The sequence below is a fragment of the Lissotriton vulgaris genome, chromosome 6 (assembly GCF_964263255.1).
Source record: "Lissotriton vulgaris chromosome 6, aLisVul1.2, whole genome shotgun sequence".
NCBI classification, from domain to species: domain Eukaryota; kingdom Metazoa; phylum Chordata; class Amphibia; order Caudata; family Salamandridae; genus Lissotriton; species Lissotriton vulgaris.
The window spans coordinates 1,489,112,062-1,489,128,294 of NC_141694.1; the positions used below are offsets into that span (position 1 = coordinate 1,489,112,062).

The following is a 16,233-nucleotide window of genomic DNA, read 5'->3' on the forward strand; positions in this document are numbered from 1 at the left end:
TGGGGGCAGAAAGCATGTAAAAAATTGCACAGCAGACGAAGAAGTCTGCAACCACAACCCAGAATAGAGAAGGGGATCAAGGCCAGAACAGAAGAGGAAGGACAATTCACCCCAGACAACGTCAGCAGGGAGAGACAGCTCCAGAAAAGAGCTAAGGGTCGAGATCAAGCCAAGAGAACTCAACCCCAAGGACTGCAGAGGAGTCATAAGTGCAATCAATGAAAGGAAGAAGAGCACAAGCAGACCCCACACTGAAGAACAGGGTACAGGAGTGCAGAAGCACCCATGAAATCATCAACCAATCCCCAGAAGGGAAAAAATGGCGCAAACAACAAGACTAGCATCCCCCTAGGGAGGGAGTAAGAAAAGGCACTCGCAGAAGATAACCACCTGGAGGCAGGCGAGTGCAAAAGTCCAAAGAAGCATCCTCGCAAAACAGGGAGGAAGGGTGGGTCGTGAAGGAATCTGCGGCTAGAATCATCTCGAACAGATGAACAAGTTACTTACCTTAGGTAACGCTTTTTCTGGTGGATACAATATCTGACTGTGGATTCCTCACCTTACTTTGCTACAGGAAGTTGCAAGTCCAAAAATTTCGCAGCTTTCCTAATAACTGTATGATATGGTGCAACATCCTTAGAGGGAGAAGCCTTTTGAGAAACAAAGTCCCACTCTGGGGAAGTGTCAAGACCACTTGCTTCACACAAGTCTTCAAACACATCTTCTGTCATACACTTCTCCTTCCTCCCTCTCTTCATCCCGGTACTGCTCCTCTTCCAATAACCTCTGCGCCTCTCTTCTCGAACACATCTTCGATTGCGGCGTCGGTGCCACACTGGGCGTCGTCGGCTCCGGGAGTGCATCGAAAGATGATCCATAACCGGCGCCGTTCGAATCCCAGAGGCTTCACGGGATGGAGCCGGAGACTGCCCATATCGCTTCGACATCCTCAGAGTCGGAAACGACCAGGACGACGTCGCTGGCATAAACAGCATAAAGGGAGCTTGAGGATACTGATGAGCACACCCAAATTATAAGCCAACGCATCCATGGGAACCGAAGGTGCTCCAGGGGGGTACATGGCACTGGTGAAAGCACCATACATCGCATTTGAAAAATGTGAAGGATCGGAACCCGGCATCAGGAACTGAGGGTAAGACGCCGATTCCGGATACGATCGATGTACCTCAGGAATCGGAGCCGCTGGAGCCACAGGTAGAACAGCCGGAGACAAAGGAACCTCATCATCATCAGCCGGATTAGGTGGAGAGAATCTCGGCGTGGTTGCCTGCTCTGGAGTACCCACATAATAAAGGAGAATGAGCTGGAGTCTCCTGAGGAGACACCAAAGGCGAAGGAGACACAAAGTCGTTATCCCGACGTCGATGAGCAGGCGAAGGCAACTTCGATACCACAGACTTCGAAGACTGGCGTCGAGAAGCATGTCTCCTCTTCTTCTTATGCTTCTTCTTGGAGTCGTGCGACGCCGAAGAACTTGACTTTGATCTTTTTCGACTTCTTTTCTCTTTTTTCACCTTGGCCATATAAAGTTTGGCCTCTCGCTCCTTTAACGCCTTCGAGTTCATTTTCCTGCACGAGGAGCACCCCTCGACATCATGGTCTGAAGACAAACACCAAAGGCAATCCTTATGCGGGTCTGTAATCGACATATGTTTACTGCATTCTCTGCAAAGCTTAAACCCTGACTTCGTCGGAGCACACATGACAAAGAAAGACGCGATACAATCAGAAACACAAAGTATCCAAACGAAGTATGGAGAGTCCTGGGAAAAAAACGTTAGCGTCGACAGTGCGGTAAAAAGGGAACAGACGTCATCACGCCAACGTGGTCTTCTTATGGTTCCGGTGACATTATGCAGAGCCATGAAGCTGTGACAACCTCGTCGGTGCGGAGAGCTACGAAACATTTCCGCGGAATGCTAGCGCAGGGGATGTTCATAAGGTGAGGAATCCACAGGCAGATGTATCCATCAGAAACACCGTTACCGATGGTAAGTAACTCGTACATCTGATAGAGACTACTAGCCGCAGATTCCTTAACGTAGAATAGATACCCTGGCCATACCAAAGGGGAAGGAGGGTCTGTGAGAGGACCTCTCCAGGTGAACACAAGACCCCCAACAGGGACAAATCATAGGGACAGGGAAACAGCCAGGTCCCCCCCCCATACCCCCCCCCCCCCAAGCAGAAGAGAACCTCCGCATCGTGAGAGAACACTGGCCCCACAGGGGATGTGTTTTAACGACAAAAGAGTCTGCCACTCACCAAGCAGGTGAAAGAAAGGGCAGTACGAAAGGAGGCCAGCAGTCAATGTACCAGGGACCCCCAACTGAGGCCCCAGAGGCACAGACAACACAGAGGAGTACCGAGGAAGAAGAGCAACCCAGAAACTTCAAGGAGAAGGGGTAGAAACTAAGCCAAGAGCCCCCCACATGAAAACACCCAGTGAAGAGGGCAGCCAATTCCATCACAGCTGGAAGTCAACAGACCAGACAAAACAGCGCCTCAGTAATAAAGCAGGTGGGAGAAGAAAAAACATAGTCCCACACGGATCCCGCAAAACAAGAAGCAGGGGCGCCAGGCCCCACTCAAAAATCCCAGCCGTAGACCAGAGAGCAGGCAGGCGCAGCTGGCTGCTGACAAGCGCCACAAAACTAAACGTCCAGACCACATCGTCCAACAACTTGACTGAGTCGTGGTACTCACCTAGGCACCACATGCAAATCGGATGAGGGTCCGTTGCTGACATGGGACATGTACAGGAGGCACACGTCTTGAAGCCTGAAGGCATTCGCACACTGTTCCACTAACGCCAAGTGTGAAACAGAAGGGAAAGCCTGAAAACAGGCCAGGACACAATACGGATCCGTGTTGCACATGAAAAAGAGAAAAAAACGGACGTAGGCGCGCCGGGGTGGGACTTATGTATCGTAGCTGACGTCACCAACACGGACGACGTCAGGGCGGAGCCACATGGTGCCGTGCCCCTGGCGCGCAGGAATGCTGTGGCAAGAAAGTTTTCCGGATTTATTCTCACGCCTGGGGATAATTCTACGTTAAGGAATCTGCGGCTAGTAGTCTCTATCAGAATTCAGATGTTTATTCAGATTTAAGACATAAGAAGAAATAGATTTCAATCCATTCTGATCCTATCAACACGGTGTAGGAAGCTGGCTCTGTATACACTATATCTCAGGTATAGTCTGCACAGAATCCAGTGGATCCCCAGAGGCTTACAGAAGCGGAGGTAGATAGTACAAATGCTCTGTTCTGTGGTAGTGTGGGTGAGCAGTGGGCTGGGTTAACCATTTCTTGTACACACACACACAGGCAAGAAATTATTTCATAAACTCAATTACTAAATCCAAGGCCAACCGTTTGTATAAATATTACTTTCTGTATATTTATTTCTTAAAGTGCGAGTTACTTACCTTCGGTAACGATTTATCTGGTAGAGACGATTCTAGCCGCAGATTCCTTCACGTAGAATTCTCCCCAGGCGTGAGACTGGATCCGGAAACTTTTTGCCACAGCATCTCTGCGCACTGGGGGTGGAGCAACATCACGCAACTCCGCCCAGGCGTCGTCCACGCACCTGACGTCGGCGAGGTCACATAAGCCCCATCTCAGAGCACCTAAGTCAGTGTTCTTCTGAGAACTTTTCCGCACCACAACGAGGAACCACTAAACAAAAAACTGTGGGAGCATGGGAACAGTGTGCGAAAGAGTATACCAAAAAGGAACCCCATAAGAACAGAGCAACACTGCAGTGTCCAAGGGCAGAGAAAGAGAGGAAGAACAGAGCAGAGCCCTGAGCAGCTACCCCGCCAATACCTAGATAGCAACCCCCAATCTCACCTGCGTAAAGGCATGACACATTTAGCAGACCTACATTCACACCTCGAAACAAGGAAGGGGAGACAGTCCCAACAGGCAGGAACAACCAACCTCCAGCAACCCCGGCCTAGAGTAGTACAGAGACTGGGGTCCCAGACTAATTAGAAATTATATGCAATTATATGCACAGAAGAATTTATAAACTTTAGATACATATTATTCGTACCCTGAGTTTGAAGAGGAATGTTGTTTATTCACATCCTCTTAGTTTTACATTTCATGTGCAATACATAATCCACATTTATATTAGTGCCCAGAAGGAAAGGTCGTGGGAAAGAAGGTTTGTGAGGGTAAGGTAGTGAGTGGACAGTTATAAAAGTTGCAGGTGATATAACAGTAATCTGTTAGTTTTGAAAGGGCCGGCGGGCTCCTCTTGAAGGTGAGCCGCTGGATGATTTTTTCTCCTTTGCGATTGATTGGCAACCCTCCGGGGATTCAACAACACGAGCCACTGAGTCTGACCCCTCATACTCAGTCACTTACTGACAGTGAATAGACCTGTAGATGGATGCGTGCATCGGGGACCCTTCACACTCTGCCACTGACGGACAGTGAAGAGGTATTCTTCCACGCTCACCCACAAGAGGAGCCGCCGGCCCTTTCGAAACTCCCCCTCTTCTGGTGCCCCCCCTCACTTCACGTCCTGATGAAGACCCCACTGTAAGGTGCAAACAACCTACACACAACAGGGGTCGAAACGTCGACTGTTATATCTACGCCCTACCCAGCTTACAATGATGTCTAACTACTGTGTAACAAAACAACTGGGATAGGATGGAATGTGTTTGTACTGATGTATTGGGTGACTAATGACAGCATCCCTGTGATCTAAACTTACGGATTACTGTTATATCACCTGCAACTTTTATAACTGTCCACTCACTACCTTACCCTCACAAACCTTCTTTCCCACGACCTTTCCTTTGCTTCTGGGCACTAATATAAATGGGGATTATGTATTGCACATGAAATGTAAAACTAAGAGGTTGTGAATAAACAACATTCCTCTTCAAACTCAGGGTACGAATAATATGTATCTAAAGTTTATAAATTCTTCTGTGCATATAATTTCTAATTAGTCTGGGACCCCATTCTCTGTACTACTTAAATACCCAGGTCCCAGTACCTTTGGGTCAACCCTTTAATTATGACCCCGGCCTAGAGGGCATCCATCCCCCAAGAACAAGGGTAAGGCACGAACAGAGGGCTCCAACTCAGAGGAGGTAGAGGGTCCAGGCCCCTAGCAGAAAGAGGAAGCGAGGGAAGGGAGATATTGGAGGCAAACCTCCCCGACCTGGAGCAGCCAGAACAGCGGGGCATAGGAGCACCAGAACCCTACCTTCCCAGAACCAAGAGGAGGGAAGAACAGCAACCAGACGGAGCCACAGTCAAGAGCAAAAGAAGGTACTCACAGAAGACATGGCCCCCCACAGGGAGGCGAGTACCAAGGACCAGCCTAGGGGTCCTCGCAGAACGGGGAGGAATGGCGGGCCGTGAAGGAATCTGTAGCTAGAATTGTCTCTGCCAGATACATCGTTACCGAAGGTAAGTAACTCGTACATCTGATAGAGATTACTAGCCGCAGATTCCTTCACGTAGAATAGATACCCTAGCAATACCCACGGGGAAGGAGGGTCTGCAAAAGGACCCCACCAGACTGGACAGAAGGCCAACAGAGGACCAGACCTGTGGACCAGGGAGGTAACCGTCCCTACTAGGCAAGAGGACCCCCACAAGTCAAACACCAGCAGCCCCAGAATGGATGTAGGAGGAAGAAGGAAGAATGGCGGCCACATACTCACAACAGAGGGACCTAGGGCAAGGACGGAGAGGCCGAAGCACCCCACTCCACCCCCAGGGCAACAGAGCTTCCACCCAAAGCCAGGACAGGCAGATGAACAAGAAGAAGAAGCCCAGAGGGTCCAAGGAAACCAAGGAAAGAGGTAAGCCCACCCAGAGGGAAGGCAACAGGCCAGCCAGAACGGTAGCCATAAGCATAAGCCGCCAGAAGCATGAAGACACTGAAGCTTCCCAGCTCTCAGCACAAGAGCAGGAAGGAGAGGAAAGGGCCGGACCTACAACTACAAGAAGCAATAGCAACATACGGAAACGCCAAGGAGAACAGGCACCCAAAGGCAACCGGCACTCCCCAGCAGAGCATAGCTATATAACAGCTACCACTACCCCACATAGGGTACGGTAAGTCCCAAAACACAGGAACCCTCTTTAGAAGAACTTCCGCAGCAGAGGGGAAAGCAAGCGTCACTGGAAAAAACAGCCCATCTGAAGGCTTGACAGCAGCCCAAAGAAAAACAGAAGGCCTAATCTCAGGGCCAAATCTGTGTACTATTCCAGCAAAAACACATACACACAGGCAACAGGGGCCGTCCAGCAGCCAACAATGCCAAAGTCCCAGCAAGGAGGATTCAATGGCCCGCAAACACTATCTACAGCCAGGGCATCCAAAAAGCTCAAACCCAGCTCAACTCAGCAGTCACTCAGGAGGGGAAGGAGGAGGAGGAGGAGGAGAATAAGGCGCAGGAGGAGGAGTAGTAGGAGGACGGAGCACCGCCAGGAACCTCTGGATGGCAGAATCAGCATGGGCATGGAACAACAAGCTGCCATCAAACGAAGATCAATGAGCCCCTCCCAAATATTGCCAGGGAACACGACGTCTCGAAGCCGAGCATGGCGACGGAGGACGACTGAGGAAGCCATGGCCCGGCCCAACACGTCAGAGATGTCCAGAGCAGAGCGGAGAATAAACGCCGCCAGCTCCTGGCTATAGGAGAGTAGGGTCTGCAATCCTATGGTCACCCCCGATTTTTGCTTTTTGCTTCACTGGTTTACGACTTTCACTGGCTGTGGGCCTGCTAATCAGACCCACAGCCTAGCTGTGCTCTCTCTAAATTGACAACCATGTACCTTAGGTGCATATCTAATTGGATACTGAGTCACCTTATCAGTCCCTGTACAGTGTACCTTAGGTACCCAGGGCATAGGTGCACCCAGGGCCTACCAGGGGCTGCAGCATGTATTATGCCACCCCTGGCTGGCCATCCAAATCTGACGCAACTGGCTGATCAATCAGCTGGGGCAAGGTGGTGTAATCACCCTTTGCTTTAGATATAGTATCCCTATATCTAACCCTAAAATGGACACATATCCTCCTATCAGTCACTCCTAGGGCAGGCCTTATCAATCCTGAAGGCAGAGTGCTTGGAATTATGTGAGATGGTGCTCTAGCATGAGCTGAGCCTGTCTGCAGCTTTCGGAACCAAGTCCTTTAGCTGTTTCCATGATAACGCTATACCATATACTCTTAAGTGCATTATAATCCTCGCGGTTATTGCCAACTTTGGTATAACATTATCAAAACATGTTGAGTAAGGTGTCATACGAATTTGAATACTACCCCCTTGCCAATTCTGGCGACGGGGGTAGCATTCCACCCTTCTAGAGGGACATTGTGAGAAGTTGGCCCGATATGCAACGTTCGCTATTCTAGCGACCGCTATGTATCGTCCCAACGACCCTTATGGTGTTTGGTTGTAAGTCAACCTATAGACCAGCTATCCTAGTAGCGTGGATACGAGCAGTCTAAGGCTAAAGACTCGAGAGGGCGCGTTAAGCCAGCTGTTTACCACACATGTACCCCTTGAACACCCAGTGAAAGGACACCACACAAGTGTTATGAAAATAAACAGTATATTTATTAAGAATCACAACAGCCCTGTACTCTTTATGAGGACAGGGTACTAAGCACAAACCAAATCTCTTTAGCAAATACTTCAAGTGCACAATTAAAACAAGTGTCCGAGGACACGGAAAGATTAAGGTCTCGGGCGGACCCGATAAGGCAAGTCGGAAGCGAGGGACTCAGGACCCTAGAGTAAGGAGGCTATGCAGGCACCGAAATGCCGAGTTACCTAGCCACGAGGGCTGCGGCTGCACAAGTCTTACAGGCGTCGGGGTCTTCGCTGACGAGCCAGGAGCCGGAAGAAAAGGAGTTGCTGGCCGGCGACCAGTGCTGAATAGTTCGTAGAGATCCAAGCCTGGATCGGAGATTGATGAAACCTGAAAGCAGAGGGGACCAAGTTCGTACTACTAGCCAGTAGTCAGAGGGTACCAGGAAGGCACCGGTTGGCCGTCACCTCGACCAGGTGAGTGGGCGACGCTAGGCTCTGCAGTCTCACGGACCAGGAGGCGTTGTCGGCGACCACGGTGGAGGTGCGAGCTGTCCCACGAAGGATGATGCTGTCGGCGTCGCTGGGCCCAGGATGGGGCAACAAGCCTTGGCAGATCTCAGGGCCACGTGGTGGGCCTAAGATGGCGTCTTGAGTGGACCAGGAGGGTCCGGGGTACTTCCCGCAAAGATGGAAGCAAGGGCCAGTCTGGAGCAACCAGACCAGCAGTGATGATTCTCGGATGTCGTCACAGAAGGACACAAGCCAGCGGCTAGTGACCAGACAACGTGCTGAGCAGCGAGCAGAAGGGCCCCACGCAGATCGTGGAGATGCTGGGAGACTGCACTTCGGTGCTGGAGCGGCTCAGGGTCGGGGCTTCTCGGACCCCAGAGCACTCACCAGAGAGTTACCTCGATGGTCGTGCTGGTTTTAAGAGCGTGCAGGTTCTGATGATGGCCGGTCCCTCGAGGTCTCGTCGCACCCACAGATCACAGCTGAGCTGATGACGTGGGTAGAGGTCAGAGGTGCCAGGGAAGCCGGTTCTCGTCGAGCTGGGCCGTCGGATTCCTTGAGGAAGGACTTACAGCAAACCGCAGAGTTCTTAGTTGGTGCCCGCTGATGCAGGGTGACTACTCCTTAGCCACAAGGGAGAAATCTTGAGAAGAGTCTTGAATGTCCTTTCGTAGAAAGTAGTTCTTGAATCAAAGATGATCTAATTTGGAAGGGTCCCCGCTCCGGTCTTTATTCTAAAGAAAGGGGTGGGTACATGACTAGGTCCTGCCCTAAGGGTGGGACCAGGAAGGGGGGTAGTTACACCCCTCTCCCCTGCCGGACTTTCCCCAGGCCAGGGCTGTCGCCCCTGGAACTGGTTCTAACCGGCAGATGCGTAGTGAGCACCGGGGTGCCACTCCGCAGTCACCTTCTCGCCAAAGCCCTACCTACCCAGAATACACAAACCCTGTCTGGGACGGTGCGAACACCGCCCTCGACAGGAAACCCTTTGTCCAAGTGCTCCTCGCTGGAAGGACTCCCAGCAGCAGGAGGTCAGACTCGTGTCTGTGGTGGCAGCATCCATTTTGTGGAGCTGAGGCTTCAGTTAACTTTAACCGGGGTTCACAGTTACGTACATGTCGTGTCCCTCTAGAAGGGTGGGATGCTAACCTCATCGCCAGCATTGGTGAGAGGGCAGCACCCCGATTCGTATGACACCTTACTCGACATGCCTGGATAACGCGACACCGGAGTTACCGATATGGTACGCGTTATCATGGAACAGCTATTGGGTCTTGATTCCGCAAGCTGCAACCGGGCTCGGCTCGGGCCTGAACCTAGCTCACACGAGCCCACGCACTCTGCCTTCAGGATAGTTAAGGCCTGCCATAGGAGTGACTGATAGGAACTCGGGTGTCCATTGTATGGTTAGATATAGAGCTACTATACCTAAAGCGAAGGGTGGTTACACGTCTTCGCCCCAGCTGTCGTGCAGCCAGTTGTGTCAAATTTAGGAGGCCAGCCAGGGGTGGCATAATACATGCTTCAGCCCCTGGCGGCCCTGGGTACACCTATGCCCTGCGTTACGGGGTCTGATAAGGTGGCCCAGTACCAATTGGTAAATGCACCTAGGGTACACATCGTAATTTAGAAAGAGAACAGCCAGGCTGTGGGTCTGATTAGCAGGCCCACAGCCAGAGAAAGTCGTAAACCAGTGAAACAAAAGCAAAAAATCTGGGTGATCATAGGATTGCAGACCCTACTCTCCTACAGACATGACATGTATGTAACTGTGAACCCCGGTTAAAGGTAACTCGAGCCTCAGCATCACAAAATGGATGCTGCCACCACACACACAAGTCTGACCTCCTGCTGCTGGGAGTCCTTCCAGAGAGGGAGGCTTAGACAAAGGGTTTCCTGCCTTGGGAGGTGCTAGCACCATCCCAGACAGGATTTTGTGTATTAGGTAGGACAGGGCTGAAAGGAATGAGACATGCCTGGGGCACACAAGGTGTCCTTGTGCATACACCGGTCTAAACCAGTTCCTGGGGCACTCCAGCCCAAGAGCTGGCGCAAGACCTGGTCAAAGGATAGGGGGTGTAACCACCCCCTTCCTGGTCCCACCCAGAGGAGGGACCTAGTCGTAGTACAGCCCCCTTTAGCCGGATAAAGGTAGGAGCTGGTCCCATTCCAAATTAGATTATCCTGAACAACTTTACAAGAAGAAACTCTGGATTTCGACGTTCTGCTCCACAGAAGACTGAAGAAATCTCCCTTGTGGGCAAGGAGTGTCCACCCTGCACAAGCAGGCACCATCAGCGTCCAGCGGCTTCCCTTTGTCGTCTTCCCTCAAGGATCCCGACGAGACCCGGATTCCCAGACCTCTCCGACCTCTACCTACATCTGCAGCTCAGCTGAGATCCGTGGGTGCGACGAGACACGTGGGACCGGCCATCTTGAAAGAAGCAGCACTTCGCCCCAGCACGACTTCAGAGGTATCCTCGTCCAAGTGCTTTGGGGACTGAGAAGCCCCGACCCCGAGCAGCTCCTGCACCGAAGACCAGCCCTCCAGCATCCACGAGGTCTGCGTGGGGCCCTTCTGCCTGTTTGCTGCTCGACGCGTTGTCTGGTCACTTGCCGGCTGGCTAGTGACCTCCTAGACAACGAACTCCGAAATCTTCACTGCTGGTCTGGTTGCTCCAGACTGGCCCTTGCTCCCTTCCAAAAGAGGAGCACCCCTGACCCTCCTGGTCCACTTCAGACGCCGTTTCCACTCACCGCGTGGGTTGCCTTTGCCAAGGCCTGTTGACTCCGAATCCGAAGCCGACACCGCCGATAGCGAGAGCCTGCGTGGGACAGCTCGTGCCTCCATCCTGGTCGTCGAAGACACCACCTGGTCCACGTGGCTGCAGAGACAAGCGTCCACCTTCACCTGATCGCGACGACGACATCTGGTTCCACTCCTGGTTCCACTCCTGGTTCCACTCCAGTTATTGGCTAGTGACTTTGAACATTGTCCCCTCTGCTTTCAGGTTCTTCTCTTCACTGATCCACCCTTGGATCACACTGGACATCTTCCTCCTGATCGCCTGCAGCATCTTTTCTTCCAGGCTCCATAGACTTCAACGCCGGAACCCGACACGACTCGGCACCTATGCACCCGCAACCTGTGGGTGAGGTAACACGAGCATTTCGGTGCTCAAGGGTAGTTTGACTCTCCTAGTGTCCAGTTCCACAGTCGTTTTAGTTCTACCTAGTCAGGATTGTCCGTACTTACCTTTTTCTTGAACTGTTCTGTCCATAGACACTGTTACGCATCTCGCGAGTGAATTCACACTCTGCACACGCGTTCCGTGGGCCTCCTATTACCTACCTAGAGTTAGTATAGCGTGGTCCCAGCGATACTACAGCCTCTGGACAGCTCTATTCCTTTTATCGACTTTCACATTCCACTTACTTAGTATATGGTTTGTCATGCCCCTAGGGCACCATTGTAATTTGTGCAACTTAAACATATTTCTCCTAAGAGATTGTCATGTGCTTAGCCCTCTGATCTCATAAAGAGTTCAGTGGTGTATGTTAGTTAATAAATACTTGTTTATTTTCATAACAACCTATGTGGTGTCCTTTCACTTGGTATTCAAGGGGTTATATGTGGTAAAACAGCTGGCTTCACATGCCAAAAGAGTTTAGCCTAAGACTGCTTTGTCCATGCTACCATTAGGATAGCTGGTCTATATGGTTGACTTACAACCAATCACCATAAGGGTTGTTTGGACTGATACAAGGTGATCACTAGAACTAGTGGGCATCATATATCAGGCCAACTTCTCACATTGGTGTGCAGCGGTTGGGATTTGAGCTTGCTGTTGTTTTTACCAAATATAATCTTGAGATCATTTGAAAGATCACATAAGGTACCATAGGTACATATAACAAGCTTAGAAATACTCTGAGTTCTACTGAACCAGCTGTTGTAGTAGAAAGGGAGTAGCACACTGTTGGAAATGGGGGTTGCCCAAGTCTCAAAGGGGGTAGCATGGCATCAAGCGGGCAGGCCAAACTTCGAGGACATGTGAAGCATTCACGCAGTACCCTCAGTCAACACACCAGGCACACTACAAAAGAGGCCGGACACCAATTTGAGTTGGAAAATTAAGCAGTTTAGTATCTCCAACCTGCAAGGCAAAAATGCATTAACAGTGTCATCATAACACGGCGCCAACTGGCACCAGAGCCAAGTACTTCAGAGGGGGATTATTTACAGGGGATAAAAAGGGTTGAGTCCAAAGTCCATGCTGTAAGGGAAAAAGGATGGGTTAAAATTGTCATTAGATCTGGAGCCCAATCTGGCGGGGCCAACTCAGACTCTCATCCTACAGGGAAGGCTGTAATTGCAAAATACCACATTAGCATAGATATATATATCATGCACAATCACGCCAACCCAACCCCTGTAAAAGAAAACATCAGGGCATCATAGTACCTCATAAATAGGAGCACCTGTAATAAAAGGCACAATCACCTGCACGGTGGCACAAAAGCATGCAATTAACCATTAGATAGGAAAGTGGCCTCACCACAAACGTTTAAACAGTAACCTAAGAGCCAGGCCTAACCTCAGGGACCATCTGGCAACAGGTAACAATGGCACTCCATTAGGCAGGTCACCTGGCTAGGTGTATCAAACATCAGGCAGAACATACATCGCCTAGCATTAACATCAGGTAGGGGCCCTCCTCATAGATAAGGAACACCTGTACAGAAACGGGTAGGCTCCCTCTACCATCAACCTAGGGCAACCCTCCTCGGGGCATACTTATAGAAGTGGGAGGTCAGGTCTAAAACACTTCAGGGAAAATTAGGCAACAAGCAAGAAGATGCATTCCAATGGGCCTCTCACTTGGCTGTGCATGACAACCCTTTCCCTGGGGACCACTACAACCTTCTACCTCCCTCCTGTGATCCTTAGGATGAGCAGGGGCTTCTATAAGCAGTTCAGTACGCCTCCCTGGTATCCTGGGGCTCTGAGGCAGCAGTCACCAACAGCCTTTATTTGGTTTCTAGGCACTTGGGCCCCACTTAGTCAATAGAGGCAGGGTAGAAGGCGAACACCGACCCTGTGTCCCGTTGTCCTCTCTACCCCCCACACCATATACAGTTGCCCACACTCACCGGGCTGTCCAGGGCCTCCTTCGCGGTAGGGCAGGCACCGACAATGTGCCTCGAGGCCCGGGCTTTGCTGACCCCCACGGGGCTCCCTCGCGGCTACTGTCCTTCTCCCCTTCGGTCTCCTCGGACCGGCACGGTGCTAGGGGCTCTCCTCTGTGGAGGGACAGGCATCGATAGAGTGCCTTTCTGCCCCCCTCCTCTCTCACAACAACCGGGCCCCTCCTTCCTCACAGGGGGCCCGGGACTCACATGCAGCCTCCGCGTGGTGCTAGGCCCAGATGGGGCTCCCTCCTTCCTCACGGGAGCCTCAGATCAGGAGGCGGGGCTGGCACCGACAGTGTGCCCCGGCCCCGCCTACCTCACCGGCCCCTCGCGTGGGGGCACAGACCGGCGGGGTGGCCTCCCGCTCCGGGTGCTTCTCTCGGGGCTCCGCAACAAAGCTTCACCCGGGTCCCCCTCCTACCTCACGGGGACCCGGGGCTCCGACTCGACCTCCTCCTGCCTTTCCGGCCGCCCGGGCCGGCAACCAATCCCTTTGCGGCATTGGCGGGGGCGGGCCAATGACGCGGCCGGGCGCCCCCGTCACATGACGTGAGTGCCGCGGCCTCAGGGCCTAGCGCGGCCCCTTCCTTACTTCGGCGGCCCTCTCCTGGTACCGGGGGCCGCCGTAACAACGCCGAACACGGCGGGGGTCTCTTTGGCGGCGCCGGGCTGCGGCGGTGACGGTGGCATCAATAAGGGGTAGGCTCCCTTCTAATTAATTATTTATATAGCGACAGAAGCGCGCCTCCTCAAACAGCGCTATTCACAGCACACTGCTCCTTGCCACAGTCTCCTCAGGAAACAGCGTTTTCCACCGCGCACTACTACTCAAACCACAGCGCTATTCACAGCGCACTGCTCCTTGCGCCCACACGGCAGTTCTGGGGCAGATTAGCGCTTCCAGATTATAGCGCTTCCTAGGGGGACACAGCAGGCCCTCAGAACAACGCGTTTTTCTTCCCACAGCGCTGGGTAGGCAGTCCAGGGCTTCTAAGGACACGCAGCTCCTCCCAGTCCAACGCTTAAGGCAATGCAGCAGCAGCACTTCCAAAGGGGGCCACAGCTTCCTGGGGGCACCAACCTCCCCAACCAGTGTCTGACAGGCGCACCTCACGGAGGGGGGTGAACAGTTCCACAGCCAGCCCCAGGGGCACACTCCTCACCTCCTGGGGGGTTCAAGCCCACAGCATTCCTCCTCATGTGGGCACCTCTTTCCCTCAGCGCTGGAGTAACTCCCGGTTCCCACAGTGTCAGGGACCTGGGTAGGGGCCCTCCCTTGTCAGGGGCCCATGGGGACAGCAGCGGGGGGGGTTTATAGGGGTGCAGGGCCCAGCTCACAGGCCCATGTGGCGGTAGCACCTCACAGCAGGTCCCCTCCCTTCCTTGTCCCTGCGCTGACTGACTCTCTGGTGACACTTCCCCCTATTTATACCCTCCTCCCAGGCAGTGCCAGGACCTTCTAGAATGTTGGCACATCTAGCCTAAACTGGTTCTAGGGGAGGGGGTGAGCACCCTGGGTGCCAGGCTTTCCCTCCAAAAGCTAGGGGTTGCTGGGTATTAATGACTAGACCGCCAACCTAACGCAGTCAGGTGGCACTACCCAGGCCATGGCATCCATTTTAAAATACAATACATTTCAGTCAGGTGCAGTTTTAAAATGGGGGATATTTTCTGTACACCATTTAACCACATGTAATTTTACATTTTCACAAAGTGTCTCACACCACTCATGGCCTATACAGGTTTAATCCCATGGGGGAGACATCCTAGGTAAGGGGGTCAAAAGCGAAAAAATTTTGGGGAAAAAGGCCAAGTCCAACACGACTCCCCCCCCAGCCAAAAGCCAGGGTAGATCGATCAATGCCTTGATGGGCTTCCCTGCTTGGGGCGGAAAAAGGTGGACGCAGGCCTGCAACTACAGGAGCACCTGCAGTCTCTCCTCCACTCTGGAACCCAATGGCTCTCTTTCGCAACCCTCCCTTCACCAACAAAACCACCCCACTGGTGTTCCCTAGTGGGATGTTTCTCCTTCCTAGAGTGGGAGGCTCTAGCCTCAGGCTTGGAATTCTCTTGAACCACTCTCCTCTCTCCAAATTTCCACTGGTCCACCCACCTGGGGTCTACACCCTCAGGCTGACCAGCCCTTAGGGGCGAGGCTCCCCTCCCCTACTTCTCCTCCTTGGGTTCCTCCATCTCCTACGCCTGGGGACACCCTCACACAACTCTCTCCCCAACCTGGAGTCGAAACTCACAGGCTGAACCGGTGACAGGGGCGAGTCCTCCCTCTCCCTGCACCCCCTCCCAGAATTCTGCACCCTCCTACCCGGAGAAGTACCCCTGGGAGTCACTTCCGGGGGGACTCTGTTTACAGATGTCCCTCCCACCAGGGCAGGCAACTCCTGTCCCTGGCCACCCAACCCGGGATCTGCGCCCTGTGGCTGAGCTGGTGACAGAGAAGAGACCTTCCTCCCTCTGCACCCCCTCCCAGAGTTCCGCACCCTCCCACTGGAAGTGGTACCCCTGGGAGTCAACTTGGTAGGGACCTGCCTTACAGGAACCCCACCCTCCAGGCCAGGCAACTCCTGAACCCGGAACCCCAGTCCAAGATCTAGACCCTGTGACTGGTCAGTCCCCCGAACCACCGAAGCTCTGATTAATGATGCTCCGGGTTCTCCTGACATAAGGGGATCCCTCCCTCTTGATGACACATCGGGGCAGCCTAGCTTCCCAAGCTGGGGTTCTCTTAAAGAACACTCCAGGCCTGGTGGCCGCAGCTGGGGTACCTTGGGACACCTCCCCGTCTCACTCCCTTCGGGATCACTCCCCTCAGCCTTCCCAGACGCTCTGGCACTTACCCAGAGGTCTGCCTCCCGTGCAAGTTCCCTGGGGTCTGAGAACCCGCACTGCAACAGATGGTGACGCA

General features: G+C 52.8%; 1 protein-coding gene across 2 annotated transcripts in view; it reads right to left on the reverse strand.

Annotated features, from left to right (window-relative positions):
- The window catches only part of PSME4 (proteasome activator subunit 4), a 2,155,241-nt gene that overhangs the window by 623,921 nt on the left and 1,515,087 nt on the right, over nt 1-16,233 (reverse strand). The gene's annotated exons all lie outside the window — the stretch shown is intronic.